Genomic DNA, 20,705 nt, shown 5'->3' with positions numbered 1-20,705 from the left:
GCTTATGATGTTCACATTTGTCATACAGCTTGTGATGAGTACTACTCTAGGAATGGCCAAAGATGGGCAAAATACATCACTCCAAACACTACTGATTCAGCATTGTTATCATGTCTTAAATTGCCAGCTGCACTTTTTTTCTGCACTACATAACGTAGTGCATTTTAACTTAATTTTTTTTTTGAGACAGAGTCTCGCCCTGTTGCCCAGACTGCAGTGCAGCGGCACCATCTCAGCTCACTGCAACCTCCGCCTCCCAGGTTCAAGCAATTCTCCTGCCTCAGCCTTCCAAGTAGCTGGAATTACAGGCGCCTGGCATCACACCCAGCTAATTTTTGTATTATTAGTAGAGACAGGGTTTCACCATGTTGGCCAGGCTGGTCTCAAACTCCTGACCACAGGTGATATGCCTGCCTCGGCCTCCCAAGGTGCTGAGATTACAGGTGTGAGCCACTGCACCCGGCCTTTAACTTAAATTTTTTTCAGCAACATGTTACTTGTTTAAGATACGTTATTGGTATTTCATTAGAATTAGTTCACCTTCCTTGTGAAACAAGTCCATTGTAAAAGGTAGTGGAAAATGATACATATGTGGTTGCTAATAAAATCATAGTGTTTTGTGACAAAAAAAAGAGAACCCTATCCCATGAAGGTAAATGTCTTCATTTCTGAAATTCTTCAAATTTTTCTCTCTAAAATGTTTTTATCTTCCAAAAAAAGTCTCCTAGTGTGAGCTGCATAACATGTTGCACCCTAGATTGGGAATCAGACCTGTGTTCTAGTCCTTGCTCTGAAACTAACTCTCTGGGAGACCCAACACGTATCCTCTCCTTTCAGGGTGTTGGCTCTAGAGGCACTTTCAGTTCCCTTATCTGTGCTCCATGAATTATTAGCTACTTGCCCGAGAGGTCTGACTCAGGGTGCCTCCAAAACAGTTCTTACGTATTAGGCGTGAGCCAGGAAGAAACAATGCAGGCAGAGAAATCTATGGGTTGTATATTTAAAACAAATGAGAGCTAGCAGTTTACACATCTAGAGTGAATATTTTCAAGGCAAACATATATGTTTCATGCCTTCTATAATCTGCAGTTTACAGTGCATCAGACAATAGCTCAAAAGCATCATCCTTCAGATTCAGTAATTTAATCACTCATTTTTGATTTTCACTTATAAGGAAAACCAAGGAAGAGAATTTCAGACTTGGAAGGAGCTTCTCATAGGTTATATAGCAAAACTATTCCTCTCTTGAAAAGTGGTTGTCCTGCCTCTGCTTAAATACCTTCAGAGATCGGGCACTCACTATCCTCTGCTCACCCAGTATAAGAAAGCTCTTTGTTATGTTGAGCTTAAAATATGCAACCCTCAAACCTCTCACTCATCAGTGCTTATTCCAACCTCACAGTATAAGCCATTCCACGCTCACCATTTACAGACATGAAGCCATTTTGCTGAACAGCCAGTAGGGGACCCTAAAGATCTTCCAGTAACAAAATATAAAGTCAAAAAGATACAGAAAGAAACTTGTTTTATTAGGCAATCTTATTTTCTTTAAGTGAGGTGTGTATGTGTGTGTGAGAGAGATAGTGTGTGTGTGTGTGTGTGTGTGTGTGTGTGTGAGAAAGACAGAGAGAAAGAGGGGCGGGAGGCTGCTTAAAGGCCTTCATAAATACCTTGGGAATAAAATCTAGGTCCTTGTTGCAAATTGGCCACCTGAGTACCACACTTTTTGAATTAGCTGCCACCATTTAAAAACTGGAAAAGTTGCACAGACATACACAAAACCAGAATTCCTGGCTTCTTTGAGACTTGGAAATGACCCAGCATGGACCCTCTCCAGCTGGAGATGGGTAACTTTAGACTAAGCCATGTGCTGTTTCCTGGGCATGGCCCCTGCTCAGTCACTCACTTACTCTTTCCACCTGGCCATGGCAGGCAGGGAGAGAAAGTCGCATTTTTAAACCTGGTTCTCTGAGCAGACTGTGGAGATCCTGGGAATTTCCAAGGGGAAAAAACCCAGAATCTCCATCCAAACTGGAAATGCCTTAGAGGGCTTCCTACAAATTCTCATTTTCCAAATTGAGAAATGATTTACATTTTCATCCTTGTCTCTGGTAGTAATAGTGGCCAGGATGGGGCCAGGTAGCTCTGAGGAAGCAGATTCTGACTGAGACCATCTGAGAGGGCAGCCTCTTTGTTGGCAGAGGTTCAAAACCTTTCACAGCCCCTTTTGCCAAATTGGGGAGAACTAGGGAATCTTAGGGCAAAACCCCAACAAAACAATAAAAAAAGAGACAAAAACGAAACCAAACAAACAGCAACAACTACCTTTACATATCATTTTTGCACACAATTCTAGGAAGTTTATGGGTCGTTGTTCAGGTTCTAAGATGAAACCTCTTAAGCATAGAGGTTTCCTTCTGTATCTTTTTTTTTTTTTCTGAGACAGAGTCTTGCACTGTCTCCCAGGCTGGAGTGCAATGGCGCGATCTCAGCCCTCTGCAACCTCCGCCTCCCAGGTTCAAGTGATTCTCTTGCCTCACCCTCCCGAGTAGCTGTGATTATAGGCACCCGCCACCATGCCTCGCTAATTTTTTTTTTTTGTATTTTTAGTAGAGACGGGGTTTCACTATGTTGGCCAGGCTGATCTCAAACTCCTGACCTCATGATCCACCCGCCTCAGCCTCCCAAAGTGCTGGTATTACAGGCATGAGCCACCACACCTGGCCCCTTCTGTATATTTTTGGCTTTATATTTTGTTGTCAGATCTTCAGGGTCCCCTACTGGCTGTTCACCAAGCTGGCTTCATGTCTATAAACAGCAAGTGTGGAATGGCTTATACTCTGAGGTTGGAATAAGCACTACTGAGTGAGAGGTTTGAGAGATGCATACTTTAATTTGAACTTAGTTGCCTCCTGATCCAGAGCTTTAACTACTTTTAGTATTTGAAGATAATAACTCTGACCATTTCTCTAACTTGGTTAATGTCATATCCGTCCTGTTTTTCACAGTTACCCTTACCTGGTGACTTCTGTCATGTGATGTCCACTTGTGTGGACATCTGTTGCTTTTAACACTCCTCAATTCTCCGTTCTTAGTGTAGAACCCATTTTTGCTTTGAGGTACCATCCCTCTCACTGCATGGGTGTCTTGGTGGCACTGTCAATCAAAAAGCCCTGACTTTCCTTGCCCAACAGATGGGCTCGTGCAATTGGTCACTCTCTTCATAGAATTTGCATCTTGAGCATTGCACTCAAGAACAGAAAACAATTGGTGGAAATTTATCCCAGAGGCAAAGTCCCACTGACTTCAGTCTCAGGTTCTGCCCGGTCCCTGTCTTTCTCAATGTCTGCTTCTTTAGCTTTACCTTGACTCTGTGAGGCATCTTCAAATCCATTTGTTTTAATTTAAGTTGTCCAGAGTTATATTCTGTTGTTTGCCTCCAAAGAACCTAACCGAGGTGCTTCTCTTAGGTTCAGGTTAATTCCACAAACATTTACTAAGCCTGGAATTTTGCACTTGCTCTAGGGAGTTCCTGGTGGCCCAACTCCTGTAAACTCCTGGGGCCTGGTGGAGGGACAGAAAAGAAGCAAGTCTTTCTGCCTTTTACTCACATGTCTTACAGAGCATGGCAGAGCCAATGCCCAGGTCTACCATGAGGGTTCAGCACTTGCACTCCCAGGAAACAGTGACAGGCACAATGATCTTGGCAGAGACGTAGAACTGCAGGGGGTAGGTAAGGCAGATGCCACCCAAGTAGAGAAGCTCAACAGACTGGTAAAACCTTTACAAGGCAGAGGGGTGCACCAACACGGCTGGTTAATTTTTGTATTTTTAATAGAGATGAGGTCTCACCATGTTGCCCAGGCTGGTCTCAAACTCTTGACCTCAAGGGACCTGCCTACTGTGGCCTCCCAAATTGCTGGGATTACAGGTGTGAGCCACTGCACCTAGACTTATTCTTCCTCCTTCTTCTTCTTACTGTTATTATTATTATCATACATATATATATTTTTTGGCACAATCTTGGCTCACTGCAACCTTCACCTCCTGGGTTCAAGTGATTCTTCCGCCTCAGCCTCCTGAGTAGCTGGGACTGCATGTGTGCACCACCACGCCCAACTAATTTAGTAGAGATGGGGTTTCACCATATTGGCGGGTATAAACTACTCAGAAAGTGAAATCCAAGTTACTCCATTATATTTTTCTAAGTCTTTATTCTTTATAAATTAGATCAAGAATATAGATTTCCATTATTTAGGGCCATTGTCTTACAGTAGCCAAAAATTAATTAGGGGTCACACACAAGAAAAAAGAAGTATGTTGGTTTAGATTTTTTATTTAAAGAAAGAGGAATGACATGAATGGGATTGCATTTCCAAGGGGAAATTAGTAACTTAGTGAGTCACTTCTATGTGACAGGCACTGTGCTGAGCTCTTTACTTGGATTTATATTGTTTGACTACAACCCTATGAAACAGGCACTGTTATCCCATTTTACAGGTAAGGAAGCTGAGCCTTTGATAGGTTAAGCAATATTCCCAAGTTCTTGAAGCTAGCAAGTGAGGAACATGAACTTGGACCCAAGTCTCACTGACTTCAGAAGTCACACTTAAGCATTCTGTAAGGGCTCAGCTAGGCCACCTCTCCTTTCATCTGAGTTCTCTGTGACCCATCATCCCTGTTAGTGATGTGAATTGTGTGCCATAAGCACTCTGGACAGAGCAGCGTCAGTCCACATGGACCTCTCTGTGGGCCTGGTAAAATTAATAGCAATTAACACCCAATCTCATTTGTGGAGTTTATAAAACATTTTAATTCCCAATACTGCACATGATCATTATACCAGCTCCTGGCTCCATGTAGACAGCTGTCAGCTGAAGCTCACACTTAAAACTTCCCATCTCTGCCTTTAAGGTCCAAACACTCTCTGTTGTATTCACCCCATGCATACACACGGAGCCCATTCCCAGTGAGGATGTTAACATAAGAGCACAAAGTGGGGAGCAGAACAAAAAGGGTTTATGTGCCTGAGAACCTGAGTGCTTTTGGAAAGTCAAGATGGTGAGCAAAAGGCAGAAGAAGCTGCTGGTCACTCTGTAGTGATATCCCACTCAACACGATTTTCAAATATTCCCACATCTTGCCTGACTTACTGAGAAGTGGTAAGAATGTCAAGTGGGCAGGGCACAGTGGCTCATGCCTGTAATCCCAGCACTTGGGGAGGCCAAGGTGGGTGTTCGAAACCAGGGCCAACGTGGTGAAACCCTGTCTCTACTAAAAATACAAAATTAGCCACCCATGATGGTGCATGCCTGTAGTCCCAGCTACCGGGGAGGCTGAGGCAGGAGAATCACCTGAACCCGGGAGGCAGAAGTTGCAGTGAGCCGAGATCATGCCATTGCACTCCAGCCTGGGCAACAAGAGCAAAACTCCAACTCAAAAAAAAAAAAAAGTCAAATGATCTGTGGCCTCCAGATTTAACTAAAATTATTACATGTGGCCGGGCACAGTGGCTCATGTCTATAATCTCAGTGCTTTGGGAGGCCGAGGCAGGAGGATTGCTTGAGTCCAGGAGTTTGAGAACAGCCTGGGCAATGTAGTGAAACCCCATCCCTACAAAATATTACAAGAATTAGCCAGGCATGGTGGCATGTGCCTGTAGTCCCAGCTACTCAGGAGGCTGAAGTGGGAGGATCGCTTGAGCCCAGGAGGTTGAGGCTATAGTAAGCCAAAGTCGCACCACTGCACTTCAGCCTGGGAGACAGAGTGAGACCCTATCTCAAAAGAAAAAATTATATATGGACAGTCGTTGGATTAACTGACCCAGCAACCATTGCCCCCTGAGTTAACAGGAATCACCCTCTACCTCTGCTTCCGAGTAGCTTTGTGTCCCATTGGTAAGGACTATCATCATTATTATAATTTTTGTCATGGAAAATGGCAATTAGAATGTACAAGCTGGTGTCTTTGCAGAGTTCTGTTTCTATGCTCAGCCCACCAGGAAGAGCACCATCCCAATTTCGGGTGTAAGGTCACCTGCAGTAATGCAGGTGTGTGGGCTGAAATATAATTTTGGATTCCTTTTGCTTGGGGTGCTAAGAAGAAAGTATCATATATATCAGAATATATAGCAGCTCCTGACCAAAGGATGGAAAAGGAGTAGATATTGTACAGGAACCAGGACTAAAGAAACCTGTTTCCTTATTTGTGGTTTGAGATGGTTATCTAGAAAAAGCTCCAATTGCTCATCCTTTATTCCAGCCCCAGCTGTTCATGATCTGTGATTCTGTGTTCCAACGTGGTAATGTGGGAGCATCAGCTCCCAATAACTCAGTCTTGTCAAAAGAGAACTAAAAGGAAAACTGTTTAAAAAGAGCAACAGGGGAAAACCAGAGAAGAATTTGAGTGGGAAATGAATTGGTCTGGGAGCTGGTGGGTGCAGGTGTAAGCCCTGGCTTTGGAATTTAACATATGCTCTTGGACAATCATGTCACTTCTAGCCCTTGGCTTCGTTATCTGTGCACGGATGTGGGCACCACTTCAAATTGAGGATAAAATTATGATCACTTTATTTTGAAATATTTCAGACTTACAGAAATGTTGGAAGAATAGTATGAAGAATTTCCATATACTTTTTGCCAGTTCCCCAAAGATTAGCACATTTGCTTTATCATATTCTCCTTCTCGCTCTGCATGTGTGTATTTTAATGTGTGTGTATATATATATGAATGTGTGTGTATGTAAATATGTGTATATATATATATATATATATATATTTTTTTTTTTTGAGACAGAGTCTTACTCTATCACCCGAGCTGAAGTACAGTGGTGCGATTTCGGCTCACTGCAACCTCCGTCTCCCAGGTTCAAGCGATTCTCCTGCCTCAGCCTCCTAAGTAGATGGGATTACAGATGTGTACCACCACACCTGGCTAATTTTTGTATTTTTGGTAGAGACGGGGTTTCACCATGTTGTCCAGGCTGGTCTTGAACTCCTGACCTCAGGTGATCTGCCCACCTCAGCCTCTCAAAGTGCTGGGATTACAGGCGTGAGCCACCGTAATGTACATATATATTTATATCCCCATACATTTATGTTTGAGGGATGTGTGTATTTTTTCTGAGCTATGTAAGAATAACCCTGATTTATTTTAAATACTTTGTTCTTTTTGTGATTTCATTCGAAAGGTTCAAAGGATAAGAAATATTTGGGCCAGGTGCGGTGGCTCACGCTTGTAATCCCAGCACTTTGGGAGGCCGAGGTGGGCGGATCACGAGGTCAGAAGATCGAGACCGCAGTGAAACCCTGTCTCTACTAAAAATACAAAAAAAAAAAAATTAGCCGGGCGTGGTGGAAATTAGCCGGGCGTGGTGGCGGGCGCCTGTAGTCCCAGCTACTCGGAGAGGCTGAGGCAGGAGAATGGCGGAAACCCGAGAGGCGGAGCTTGCAGTGAGCCGAGATTGCGACAGAGCGAGACTCGGTCTCAAAAAAAAAAAAAAGAAATATTTGGAAACCACTGCTAAACTCCTTTTAGTGCTGACTTTTAGTAATTTTTCTCATGCTGGATTAAAATAGCTGTAGCTCCCAAATATGCTGATGAGGCCATACCCAATTAAATAGTAATTTTAAATATGAACATCATAGTGTGTAAATAGGGTGACTTGTTGGCAGGGATTATCGTACAGAGATTTTCAGTTCTCTCATTTTACAGATGAATAAAATGAGACCCACTGAAAAGAGAAGATTTGCCTAACATTCCACAGCTTTCTATCCGATATTTTCTCTAGCACATTAGCATATTTTGCATACACATAGTAAGGGATCATGAAGCAAAATAATAATAATCATTGTTTACTTTGTGCCTGGCAATATGCTAATCATTTTGCCTTCCTTGTTTCTTTGAGTTGTTACAACATCCATGCTTCGTAGGTATTATAATCCCCATTTTACAGATGAGAATGAGTCTAAAAGAGGTTTTTATTTATTTATTTAATTTCCAACTTTTAAATTTAGGGGGTACATGTGCAGGTTTGTTACATGGGTATATTATTATGATGCTGAGGTTTAGGGTATGAACGATCCTATAACCCAGGTAACGATCTTAGTACCCAATAGGTGGTTTTTCAACCCTTGCTCCCCTTCCTCCCCCGTCTAGTAGTTCCCAGTGTCTACTGTTCCCATCTTTATGTCCACGAGTACCCAATGTTTAGCTCCCACTTATCAGTGAGAATATGTGGTATTTGGTTTTCAGTTTTTGAGTTAATTTGCTTAGGATAATAGCATCCAGCTGCATCCATGTTGCTGCAAAGGATATGATTTCATTCTTTTTATGGCTGCATAGTATTCCATGGGGTATATGTACCACTTTTTAAAAATCCATTTCACAACTGATGGACATCTAGTTTGATTTCATGTCTTTGCTATTGTGAACAGTGCTGTGTTGAACATATGCATGCATGTGTCTTTTTGGTAGAATGATTTATTTTCCTCTGGTATATACGCAGTAATGGGATACCTGACTTGAATGGTAGTTCTATTTTTAATTTTTTGAGAAATCTGCAAACCGCTTTCCACAGTGACTGAACTAATTTACATTTCCACCAACAGTGTATAAGTATCCCCTTTTCTCTACAGCCTTGCCAATATCTGTTTTTTGTTTTGTTTTTTTACTTTTTTATAAAAAAGTAAACGGCTACCAGTCAGTAGCCATTCTGACTGGTGTGAGATGGTAGCTCTTTGTGGTTTTGATTCGCATTTCTCTGATTAGTGATGTTGAGCATTTTTTCATGTTTGGTGGCCACTTGTATGTCTTCTTTTGAGAAGTGTCTGTTCATGTCTTTTGCCTACTTTTTAATAGGGTTATTTAGTTCTTTTGCTTGTTGAATTATTCAAGTTCCTTATACATTCTGGATATTAGATCTTTGTTGGATGCATCGTTTGTGAATATTTTCTTCCATTCTGTAGGTTGTTTGTTTATCCTGTTGACAGTTAATTTTGCTGTGCAGAAGGTCTTTAGTTTAATTAGGTCTCAGTTGTCAATTTTTGTTTTTGTTGTAATTGCTTTTGAGGGCTTAGTCATAAATTCTTTGTCAAGGCCAATGCCTAGAATGGTATTTCCTAGGGTTTCTTCTATGATTTTTATAGTTTCAGGTCCTACATTTAAAGCTTTAATCCATCTGGAGTTAATTTTTGTATATAGTGATAGGTATGGAGTCCAGTTTTATTCTTCTGCATATGGCTAGCCAGTTATCCCAGCACCATTTATTTATTGAATAGGGAGTCCTTTGCTCATTCCTTAATTTTGTCAACTTTGTCAAAGATCTGTTGGTTGTAGGTGTGTGGCTTTATTTCTGTGTTCTCTGTTCTGTTCCATTGGTCTATGTGTCTGTTTTTGTACCAATACCATGCTGTTTTTGTTACTGTAACCTTGTAGTGTAGTTTGAAGTCAGGTAATGTGATACCTCCACCTTTTTTCTTTTTGCTCAGGATTGCTTTGGCTACTTGGGCTCTTTTTTGGTTCCAGATGAATTTTAGAATAGTTTTATCTAATTCTGTGAAAAATAACATTTGTAGTTTATGGGAATAGCATTGAATCTGTATATTGCTTTTGGCAGTATAGCCATCTTGATTCTTTAAATCTGTGAGCATGGAATGTTTTTCCATTTGTTTGTGTCATTTATGTTTTCTTTCAGCAGTTTTGTAGTTCTCTTTGTAGAAACCATTTACCTCCTTGGTTAGATCTATTCCTAGGTATTTTATTCTTTTTGTGGCTATTGTAAATGAAATTGTGTTCTTTTTTTTTTTGAGATGGAGTCTCGCTCTGTCACCCAGGCTGGAGTGCAGTGGCGCGACCTCGGCTCACTGCAGGCTCCGCCTCCCGGGTTCACGCCATTCTCCTGCCTCAGCCTCTCCAAGTAGCTGGGACTACAGGCGCCCGCCACCATGCCTGGCTAATTTTTTGTATTTTTAGTAGAGACGGGGCTTCACCATGGTCTCGATCTCCTGACCTCGTGATCTGCCCGCCTCGGCCTCCGAAAGTGCTGGGATTACAAGCGTGAGCCACCGTGCCCGGCCTGAAATTGTGTTCTTGATTTGGCTGTCAGCTTAAACATTATCAATGCATAGAAATGCAACTGATTTTTGTACATTGATTTTGCGTTTCAAAATCTTCTAAGAGCCTTTTGGCAGTCTTTAGGGTTTTCTATGTGTAGAATCATATCATTGGCAAAGAGATAATTTGACTTATTTTCCTATTTGGATGCCTTTTATTTCTTTCTCTTGTCTGATTGCTTTGGCTAGGACTTCAATACTATGTTAAATAGGAGTGGTGAGAATGGGCATACTAGTCTCATTCCAGTTCTTAAGGAGAATGCTTTCAGCTTTTGCCCATTCAGGACGATGTTGGCTGTGGGTTTATCACAGATGGCTTTATTATTTTGAGACATATTCCTTCGATGCCTAGTTCATTGAAGGTTTTAAATTATGAAACAATGTTGGATTTTATCAAAAGATTTTTCTGCATCAATCGAGATGATCCTATGGTTTTTATGTTTAATTCTATTCTATTTATTTGGTGAATGACATTTATTGGTTGGTGTGTGTTGAACCAACCTTGCATCCCAGGAATAAAGTCTACTTGATCCTGGTGAATTAATCTTTGATGTGTGCTCTATTTGATTTGCTAGTATTTTGTTGAGGACTTTTTGGTCTATGTTCATTAGGGATATTGGCCTGTAATTTTCTTTTATCATTGTGTCTTTGCCAGGTTTTAGTATCAGGATGATACTGGCTATATAGAATGAGTTAGGGAGGAGTCTCTCATCAATTTTTTGGAATAGTTTCAGTAGGATTGGTACCAGCTATTCTTTGTACATCTAATAGAATTTGGCTGTAAATCTATCTGGTCTAGGGTAAAATAAAACCAACCATTTCATTGGTTGGTAGGTTTTTCTAAATGCTGATTCAATTTTGAAACTCGTTATTGGTTTGTTCAGAGTCTCGATTTCCTTCTGAATAAATCTTGGATGGTGGTTCGTTTCTAGGAATTTATCAGTTTCCTCTAGATTTTCTAGTTTGTGTATATAGAGGTGTTCATAATAGTCTTGAGGATCATATGTATTTCTGTGGGATTGGTTGTAATTTCACCTTTATCATTTCTGATTGTGCTTATTTGGGTTTTCTCTCTTTTTCATTATTAATCTTGCTAGTGGTCTATCAATCTTGTTTATCCTTTCAAAAAATCAACTTTTGGCTTCATTGATCCTTTGGGTTCTCAATATCATTTAGTTCTGCTCTGATTTTAGTTATTTCTTTTCTTCTGCTAGCTTTGGGGTTAGTTTGTTTCTGTTTCTCTAGTTCCTCTAGGTGCAATGTTAGAGTGTTAATTTGAGATCTTTCTAGCTTCTTGGTGTAGGCATTTAGTGCTAAAAACCTTCCTCTTAACACTGCTTTTGCTGCACCCCAGAGATGTTGCTATGTTGTGTCACTGTTTTCATCTATTTCAAAGATCTTTCGATTTGTGCCTTAATTTTGTTGTTTACCTGATATAGTTTGGATTTGTGTCCCCATTTAAATCTCATGTTCAATTGTCATCCCCCCAGTGTTGAATGTGGGGCCAGGTGGGGGTGATTAAATCATGAGAGTGAATTTCTCATGAATGGTTTAGTGCCATCCCCTTGGTACTATTCTTGCAATAGTGAGTAAGTTCTCACAAGATCTGGTCATTTAAAAGTGTGTGGCACCTCCCCCTGCTCCCAGCACCAAGCTCGTGCTCTTTTCATGTCTCCTGCCTGCTTCAGCTTTGTCTTCTGCCATGAGTAAAAGTTCCCTGAGGCCTCCCCAGAAGCAATGTACAGCCTGCAGAACCATAAGCCAATAAAACCTTTTTTCTTAAAAATTACCCAGTCTCAGGTGTTTCTTTATAGCAATGCAAGAATGGGCTAACACATTACCCAAAAGTCATTTAGGAGCAAATTGCTTAGTTTCCATGTAATTGTGTGATTTTGAGATATCTTCTTGGTATTGATTTCTATTTTTATTCCACTGTGGCCCAAGAGTATGCTTGGTATAATTTCTGTCTTTTAAAATGTATTGAGACTTGCTTTATGGTCAAGCATGTGGTTGATCTCAGAGTATGTGCCATGTGCAGATGAGAAGACTGTATATTCTGTGGTTGTTTGGTGGATTATTCTGTAGATGTCTATAAGGTCCAATTGGTCAGGGGTCAAATTTAAGTCCAGAATTTGTTAGTCTTCTCCCTTGGTGATCTGTCTTGCACCGTGAGTGGGGTATTAAAGTCTCCCACTATTACTGTGTGGCTAAGTGTTTTCATAGGTCTGGAAGTACTTGTTTTATGGATCCACGTGCTCCAATATTGGGTGTGAATGTATTTAGGATAGTAAGCCTTCTTTTTGAATTGAACCCTTTATCGTTATGTAATTATCTTCTTTGTCCTTTTTTTAATGCTGTTGGTTTTAAGTCTTTGTATCTGATATTAGAATAGTGATCCTTGCTCTTTTATGTTTTCCGTTTGTGTGATAGACCTTTCTCCATCGCTTTATTTGAGCCTATGGGTGTCCTTACATGTGAAATGGGTCTCTTGAAAACAGTAGATGTTTAAGTCTTAATTTTTTATACAACTTCCCACTTTGTGCTTTTTAAGTGAGGTGTTTAGACAATTCACATTCAAGGTTAATATTGATAGGTGAGATTTTTGATCCTGTCATGATGTTGTGAGCTGGTTACTTTGTAGCCTTGATTGTGTAGTTGCTTTATAGGGTCTGTGGGTGATGTAATTAAGTGTGTTTTTGTGGTAGCTAGTATCATTTTCTCATTTCCAGTTTAGAACTCCCTTAAGGATTTCTTGCGAGGCTCGTCTAGTGGTAACAAATTCCCTTAGTGCTTGCTTTTCTGGAAAATATTTTATTTCTCCTTTGCTTATGAAACTTAGTTTGGCAGAATATGAAATTCTTGGTTGGAATTTCGTTTCTTTAAAAATGCTGAAAATAGGCCCCTAATCACTTCTGGCTTGTAAGGTTTCTGCTGAGAAGACTACTGTTTAGCCTAATGGGGTTTCCCCTTTATAAGTGATCTGATTCTTCTCTAGCTGCCTTTAAGATTTTTTCTTTCTCATTGACCTTGGAAAGTCTGATGACTGTGTGTCTTGTATAGTATCTTGCAGGGGTTCTCTGAATTTCTTGCATTTGCACATAGGCTTCTCTAGTGAGATTGAGGAAATTTTCATTGACTATGTCCTCAAATACGTTTTCCAAGTTGTATACTCTCTCTCCTTCTCTCTCAAGAATGCCAACGAATTGTAGGTTTTGTCTCTTTACATAAGCCCATATTTCCAGAAGGCTTTGTTCAGTTTTTAAATTCTTTTATTTTTGTGGGACTGAGTTGATTTGAAGAACTGGTCTTTAAGCTCTGAGGTTATTTTTTCAGCTTGGTCTAGTTTGTTATTAAGGCTTCCAACTGTATTTTGAAATTCCTGTAGTAAATTTTTCAATTCCAGAATAATTTAGTTCCTTCTTAAAATGGCTATGTTGTCTTTCAACTCTTGAATTGCTTTACTGACTTCCTTGGGTTGAATTGCTACTTTCTCTTAAGTTTCTCTCTCTCTCTCTCTCTCTTTTTTTTTTTTTTTTTGAGATAGGGTGTTGCTCTGTCACCCAGGCCGGAATACAATGGCATGATCATGGTTCAACCTCCCCGGCTGAACAATCTGCCTGCCTTGGCCTCCCAAAGTTCTGGGATTATAGGTGTGAGCCACTGCACCCAACACCTCTTGAATCTCATTCAGCTTTCTTGCCATTCTATATCCATCATCTCAGACATTTTAATCTAGTTAGCATCCTTTGCTGGGGAGCTAGTGTGAACCTTTAGAGATAAGAAAACCTTTAGAGACAAGAAAATGCTCTGGCTTTTCTCATGCTGATTCCTTCTCATCTTAGGGGGCTGATGTTTCTTTATCTTTTTGAATTTCCTGTTATTTGGATGGGGCTTTTTCCTTCTGTGTTCTTTTTTACTCCTGGGGGTTTGACTGTAGTATACATTGTGTATAGTTAATTGGCTTCATTTATGGGTGCTTTTAGAGGGCCAAGGCTCTGTTTGGCTTCCTTAGTTTTGGTTATTTACCTGCATTGGGTTTTAAAGGTGTTGCTTGGTGACAAAATTTATCTTTGGTAGTACAATTCAGGCTGCAATCCAGTAGATAGTGCTTAACAATGAGGGCTGACTGATAGGCTGTTACTCAACTGTGTGCCTCTTTTGTGTTTCAGTGCCTTTGCAGCAGCACTCTAGGAAAGGGGGATGAGAGGGTAAAAGATGATCCCTTCAACAAGTCTGCTCCTGGGCATTAGGAGTGCCCCCTCCAATCACTGGTGCTGCACATGCATTTCCTTAGCCCCAGGAAGGGCCCTGGCAGTTTGCACACCTTCCTCTCTTGGGGTGGCTTGAACTGAAGGTTAGGTCACCAGGAAACCTGCAGGTCCCTAGAAACCTGCAGGTCCTCTGAGCTTGGCAGAGTCAGAGCAGGCTGTGAAGTATGTCTGTGGATTCAGAGAGATTTTAAAACAGCTGTCCAAGATCCAATAGCTTGAAAGGATGAAAAAAACCATATTCAAATCCATGCCTATCAGGCTCCAGAGCCAGTGCTCTTTATCTACCCCATGCAACTTCTTCAGTCTGCATAGGGGATGGGGGCACTTATTTTATCTCAAACCTTACCACTTCAATACTTTCAAAGGCAAAGACAGTTATCCCTAAGAACAGGGACTAGTTCTTCCAGTTTGCCACTAGGGGCAGACTGCTGGAGTCTGGGATTTCTTAAAAGAGAAACACAGGAAAAATGGTAACGGTTACCATAAAACTGGACTTGAGAAAACCCAGTGGAAATAAAGCAAAAAGTGAAACAGCCAGCTAGCAGAGCTCCACAATGGGCTCAACTTTCTGCTGACCTTCGTCCTTTGGTGGGCGGACTTTGTCTCTTTAAGAAGACAGCAGCAGCAGGAAACCCTCAGGCTCAGAGGGTAATCGAGAGTGAGAGAGGCCCAGTTCTAGTGTGTCCGGAATTGGTTCCTTCCGGTGGATTCTTGGTCTCGCTGACTTCAAGAATGAAGCTGTGGACCCTCGCCGTGAGTGTTACAGCTCTTAAAGATGGTGTGTCGGGAGTTTGTTCCTTCAGATGTTCAGATGTGTCCAGAGTTTCTTCCTTCTGGTGGGTTGGTGGTCTTGCTGACTTCAGGAGTGAAGCTGCAGACCTTCGCAGTGAGTATTACAGCTCTTAAAGGTGGCACGACCGGAATTGTTTTTTCCTCCCAGTGGGTTCATGGTCTTGCTGACTTCAGGAGTGAAGCTGCAGACCTTTGCAGTGAATATTACAGCTCATAAAGGTAGTGAGGCCCCAAAGAGTGAGCGGCAGCAAGATTTATTGTGAAGAGCAAAAGAACAAAGCTTCCACAGTGTGGAAGGGGACCGGAACGGGTTGCTGCTGCTGGCGCTGGTGGCCAGCTTTTATTCCCTTATTTGGCCCCACCCACATCCTGCCGATTGGTCCATTTTACAGAATGCTGATTGGTCCATTTTTACTGAGTGCTGATTGGTGTGTTTACAAACCTTTAGCTAAACACAGAGTGCTGATTGGTGCATTTTTACAGAGTGCTGATTAGTGCATTTACAAACCTTTAGCTGGACACAGAGCACTGACTGGAGCATTTACAATCATTTAGCTAGACAGAAAAGTTCTCCAAGTTCCCACCCGACCCGGAAGCCCAGCTGGCTTCACCTCTCACTAGGGCTGAAATAACCACACAAGCATCTAAACCTCAGTTTCTCCATGTATATAATACAGTGGGGTGTTGGATCTGGGGATGGAAGTTGGCCTTCTGCCCTCTGCCATTCTCTGGAGCCAATTTTTGGGGTCAATGAGAGAATGAGAATGCTGGATGACCAGAGATGCTTAGGAAAGGAGAAGGAAGGTCCTTAGAAATCCTCTGGTCTGATGCTTCATTTTACACCTGGGAACCTGAAGCCCAGGAAGGCTAACAGTGATTATCATAATAAAGTTCCTCCTCTAATAAGATAATATAAGCAGTGAATATTTCTTAGGTTCTTGTGATGGGCCAGGCACTGTGTTAGTGCTTTAAATGCACTGTTTAATTCTCACCACAACCCTACAACGCAGAGATTATTATCTTCATTTTAAGGATAAGGAAATCGAGGCTCACGGTCACTCTAGCTTTAGGTTCTCCTTCCATAAAGTACGAAAGTTGAACTAAAACAGCATATCTTCAGTCATTTATTGTATTTTTCTCATCAAGTCAGTGTTTTTTTTGTTTTTGTTTGCTGTTGTTGTTGTTTTTGTAGATGGAGTCTCACTCTGTCACCTAGGCTGGAGTGCAGTGGTGCAATCTCGGCTCATTGCAACTTCTGCCTCCCAGGTTCAAGTGATTCTCCTGCCTCAGCCTCCCAAGTAGCTGGGACTACAGGCACACACCACCATGCCTGGCTAATTTTTGTATTTTTAATAGTGACAGGGTTTCACCATATTAGCCAGGCTGGTCTTGAACTCCTGACCTTGTGATCTGCCTGCCTCGGCCTCCTAAAATGCTGGGATTACAGGCATGAGCCACCGTGCCCGGCCAAGTCAGTGTTTTAACATTAGATTAATTTTACAAAGAAGTATTATAATGCAATTCTCTCATTTCCATTAATAGAAGAGAACATACATACATACATAATACAAATACGTAATTAAGAAAAAAAAATTGTATGTCCCCTCCCCAAATTTATTACACACACCACCAGAAGCATGGAAATGCACCTTGAAAAACCACTGAATTAAATGATTTGTAAGTCCAGCCCTATCTCTGCTTCTGTAAGAATGCAGAATTCTGGAGTCTGATAAGGCCTGACAGCTGGAGAACAATGCTTTTAAAGAGATATCAGCCATGAAAAGAAGCACCAATAAAAATCCACTTGCAAACAGGATGACCTCCAGGATATTTATAGCAACTGGTTTCCAGGAAGGATTTGTTTGTTTGTTTGTTTTTTCTGAGAACAGTTAGAAAGTTTTCCAACCAGAGGAGTAGTAAGTGAATGACTTCTTGGAGTGAAACATGGTGAGGGTGGATTTTTTTTCTTTTCTTTTGTTTTCTTTCCTTTTTTTTTTTTTTTTTTTTTTTGAGACAATGTCTCACTGTGTTGCTCAGGCTGGAGTGCAGTGGTGTGATCATGGCTCATTGCAGCATCAACCTCCCAGGCTCAGGGTGATCCTCCCACCTCAGCCTCTGAAGTAGCTGGGACTACAGGTGCATGCCACTACGCCTACCCAATTTTTTGTGTTTTTGGTAGAGACAGGGTTTCGCCATGTTTTCCACTCTGGTCTTGAACTCCTGGGCTCAAACGATCCACCAGCCTCAGCCTCCCAAAGTGCTAGGATTACAGGCATGCATGTAATCTGCATGCATCTGGTTGGGGTGGGAGGGGGATAAATTTTCACTGTTGCTCAGGCAGGAGGGCCCTCAGGAGGCAAAGACTATCCGAGGAGTTTGCATCAAGTCTCCTTTTACTTAACATTGCTTTTGACTATCAAAAAGAAGAAACAGTGGCAGCTATTTGATCTCATTTCTTGATCTCCAAAACACTGATAACCAAGTGTTCAACAGGCATTTTGGTCCCCTCGCATGATTGAGGGCATGGAAACCACAACATACATGTACAAAGTGCTTTGGAGATTTTGACTCAAAATGTGGGCTATGAACCAGCAGCATCAGCATCACCTAGAGGCTTGTCAGGAATGCAGAATCTCAGGCCCCACCCTGGACCTCCTGACCCAGAATCTGCATTGTAACAAGGCCCCCAGGAAATTTGTGTGCACATCAAACTTTGAGTAGTTCGATTGTGCTGGTCCAAAGGCCACACTCTGCAAAGCAAGGATTCAGAGCAGCCATCTCTATACTTGGCTGATCATCCAAATCAGCTGGGGAAATGTATTTCTACAGGAAGTTTCCTGGGTTCTGAATTCCAAAGATTCAGATCCAAGACAACCAGAGCAGAGCCTGGGAATCTGTTATTAAGCAAAATCTCAAGGTGATTCTGGTGCTTATCCAGGTTTTGGGGAAATAACAGCTTGCATTTGTTTAGGGAGCACTCACTATATACTAGGCAGAATCACTAAGCTCTTTACATGGATAAATCCATTTGATCTTAACAATAGGTTTCAGAGATAGGTATTAGCATTGTCTTCTTTTCCACTTGGGAAAACTGAGGCAAAGAGATAACTTGCCAAAGTTTGAATGGTGGAGCTGTAATCAGAATTCAGGTAACCTGGCCAGATACTTCTTGGTTGGGAGGGGCTGTCCTGTGCATTGCAGGCTGTTTTACAGCATCTCTTGCTTCTATCCACTCCACCCAGTTATGACAACCAAAAATGTCTCCAGCAATTGCCAAATGTCCACTGGAGAGCAAAGTCATTTCCAATTAAGAACCACTGGTCTAAAGTCTATACTTGTACCCACTCTGCTGACTCTAACTATTGTGTTCTCACTTGTAGTTTTACACCAAAACAGCCTATCAAGAGAGAAGTTATTAGCCTTATTTTAAAAATGTGACTTATCCAGGGTCACAGAGCTCATAAGTAGCAAAGCTAGGACTCATATCCACATTTCAAACCTGTCCGTTGATTCTCACCCATGGTGGGTGTCAGGAGGAAGATTTGTGCCTCATAAATGAGCAAAGCCGAAGGAGAAGTATTTACTCCTGATTCATCTTATTTCTTCAAGACTTTGTCATGGATACCTATAGGATGATCTGCTCAGCAACCGTCCCCCACATTCGTTAAGTGACCTGAACTCCCTCTGTATCAGGTATGGTTTCTATTGGTGTTGCCCCCAACTATAGGAGATTGATCCAGGGGTGGCACCTGACCTGAGCTGAACCAATGAATTCCTTTCCTGAAATTTTGAGACCTGAGAGAACATCAGATTAGTTTCCTTCTAGTGGCTAAATTGTAAAATGTAAAACTCAGAAGCTGTGGATAGAGCCAGCTCACATCAAGAGAGAGGAATAAAGCCAATACACAGAGCCAAACTGAGCAAAGGCGTTGGGAGCCCTAATGTGGGTCCACCCCTGGGTTGGCATGACCTGCAAAGCCTGACTGCCTCAGGATCCTTTCAGGGCTTGACTGTTCCTTGACACCTCCCAGAATCTTTCTAATAGTCTCTTTTTCCCCCAGTTACTTCAACTTGAGTTGAACAAGGGTCCTTAGTACAGTTTTTCCCATGGATAAGAAAATACCTGCTTGTTGAAACAAAACAAAACAAAACCTCCTTCATAGCATTAATCTGCTCTAAAAATCTGATGATCTGGGCAAAAACACTGATAACCAAGTTCCTACTATTTTAAATAGGAGAAATTGTGAGATGAACATCCACCCCAAATACTCAACCAATTCTTAAGACGTAACTAAAACAAGTAAAATGCCTGTATGTAAGCAACAAACTATGACATTAGTCTATGAATGCTTAAAACTTGATACTAAACACAAATGAATATGGTTGTCAGAAGAAATTGCTTTGTCTCTGGTCACATCCTCCACATCCTCTTTGTGGATGCTTGTTCTCTTTCCAAACTCTCTGTGTGGGTCCTAACATTTAACTAAATCTGGAAGGTAAGACAATGTAAGGAATGTCTCAAGACATTTCCCACACGTTGTTTTGTTAAATATGTTATATTGCATTTGGGGACAGAAATGTAAATATTTCCTATATAAACATGGGGAAAAATTGTAGTGAGAGAGATATATTTATTCCCTGGAGTTTGGGCATTACACAGAAATTTTCTGTGTGATAATTCCATATATATGTCAAACAATACAGACACATATAAGAAAATATACAACACCTGAACTTTCCCTCTCTAGAGGAAATCATTGACAGTCTGGAGGACATGCTTCCGGGCTTTGTTCTACACACACACACACACACACACGCACCCTTATCAAGGTGATGGCATGGGGTGGGGAATCTACCTGGAGGAAATGCTGGAGGATGAGGACGAGGCTTCCCAGCGTGAAGGCTGTTCAGCACCGAGAAAGTAGGCAGGGCACAGAGGCTCTGGAGGAACACCAGCAGCAACAGCAAGGGACATGTGAACACTGTGTAGATGTGGCATCCACGGTGGGTGTGGGAATCGCCACCCCTCTGCCCTGGCAGTCAGCTATGATCTCATCAGTTGTTTTGATAACCTATGGATAAAAAAGGATGATGTGAACTTTAGCTGCAACCTGCCTGTTCCAACCCCTGTGTCCTCCAGCCATTGCTGTCAATCTTCAGCCCTTAAAAGCACCAGTCTCTGGAGATTTTCTCACTGCCGAAAACCTTCTCTTCCAAAATTCCCTTCTTAGTGACTGCTCAGCCTTCAGAGACAATGTTCCCTCCAAACTCCATCAGGTCCCTACTCTTATAGTACCAGTCCATTGCCTCAATAGGGCTTATCATGCTTTGTAATTTTACACTAGCATGATTATTGCTAAATGTTTATCTTTCCCACTAGAATGTAAGTGTCTGAGGGCAGGAACTTTATCTGGTTTGTTCACGGCTGTATTACCAGCACAGTGGCCAGCTCAAGGATAGATAATTCAATATGTAATGGTTGAATGAATTAATTCATTCATTGAAAGAGAGTAGTGAAATTCTGAACAGG

At 41.6% G+C, this 20,705-nt stretch overlaps 1 protein-coding gene across 1 annotated transcript in view; it reads right to left on the bottom strand.

The window, feature by feature from the left end:
• SLC36A2 (solute carrier family 36 member 2) overlaps positions 1–20,284 on the bottom strand; it is a 75,894-nt gene extending 55,610 nt beyond the window's left edge. Inside the window, exon 1 of the mRNA XM_063642687.1 lies at positions 20,032–20,284. The gene's annotated coding sequence lies outside the window, so the exon portion shown is untranslated. The remainder of the gene's footprint in view (positions 1–20,031) is intronic.
• Positions 20,285–20,705: the final 421 nt, after the last annotated feature.

Source organism: Symphalangus syndactylus, chromosome 7 (assembly GCF_028878055.3).
Source record: "Symphalangus syndactylus isolate Jambi chromosome 7, NHGRI_mSymSyn1-v2.1_pri, whole genome shotgun sequence".
In the NCBI taxonomy this organism is placed as follows: Eukaryota; Metazoa; Chordata; class Mammalia; order Primates; family Hylobatidae; genus Symphalangus; species Symphalangus syndactylus.
Note: the sequence above shows the minus strand (reverse complement) of the source record. Positions and strands in the feature narration are given on the sequence as shown.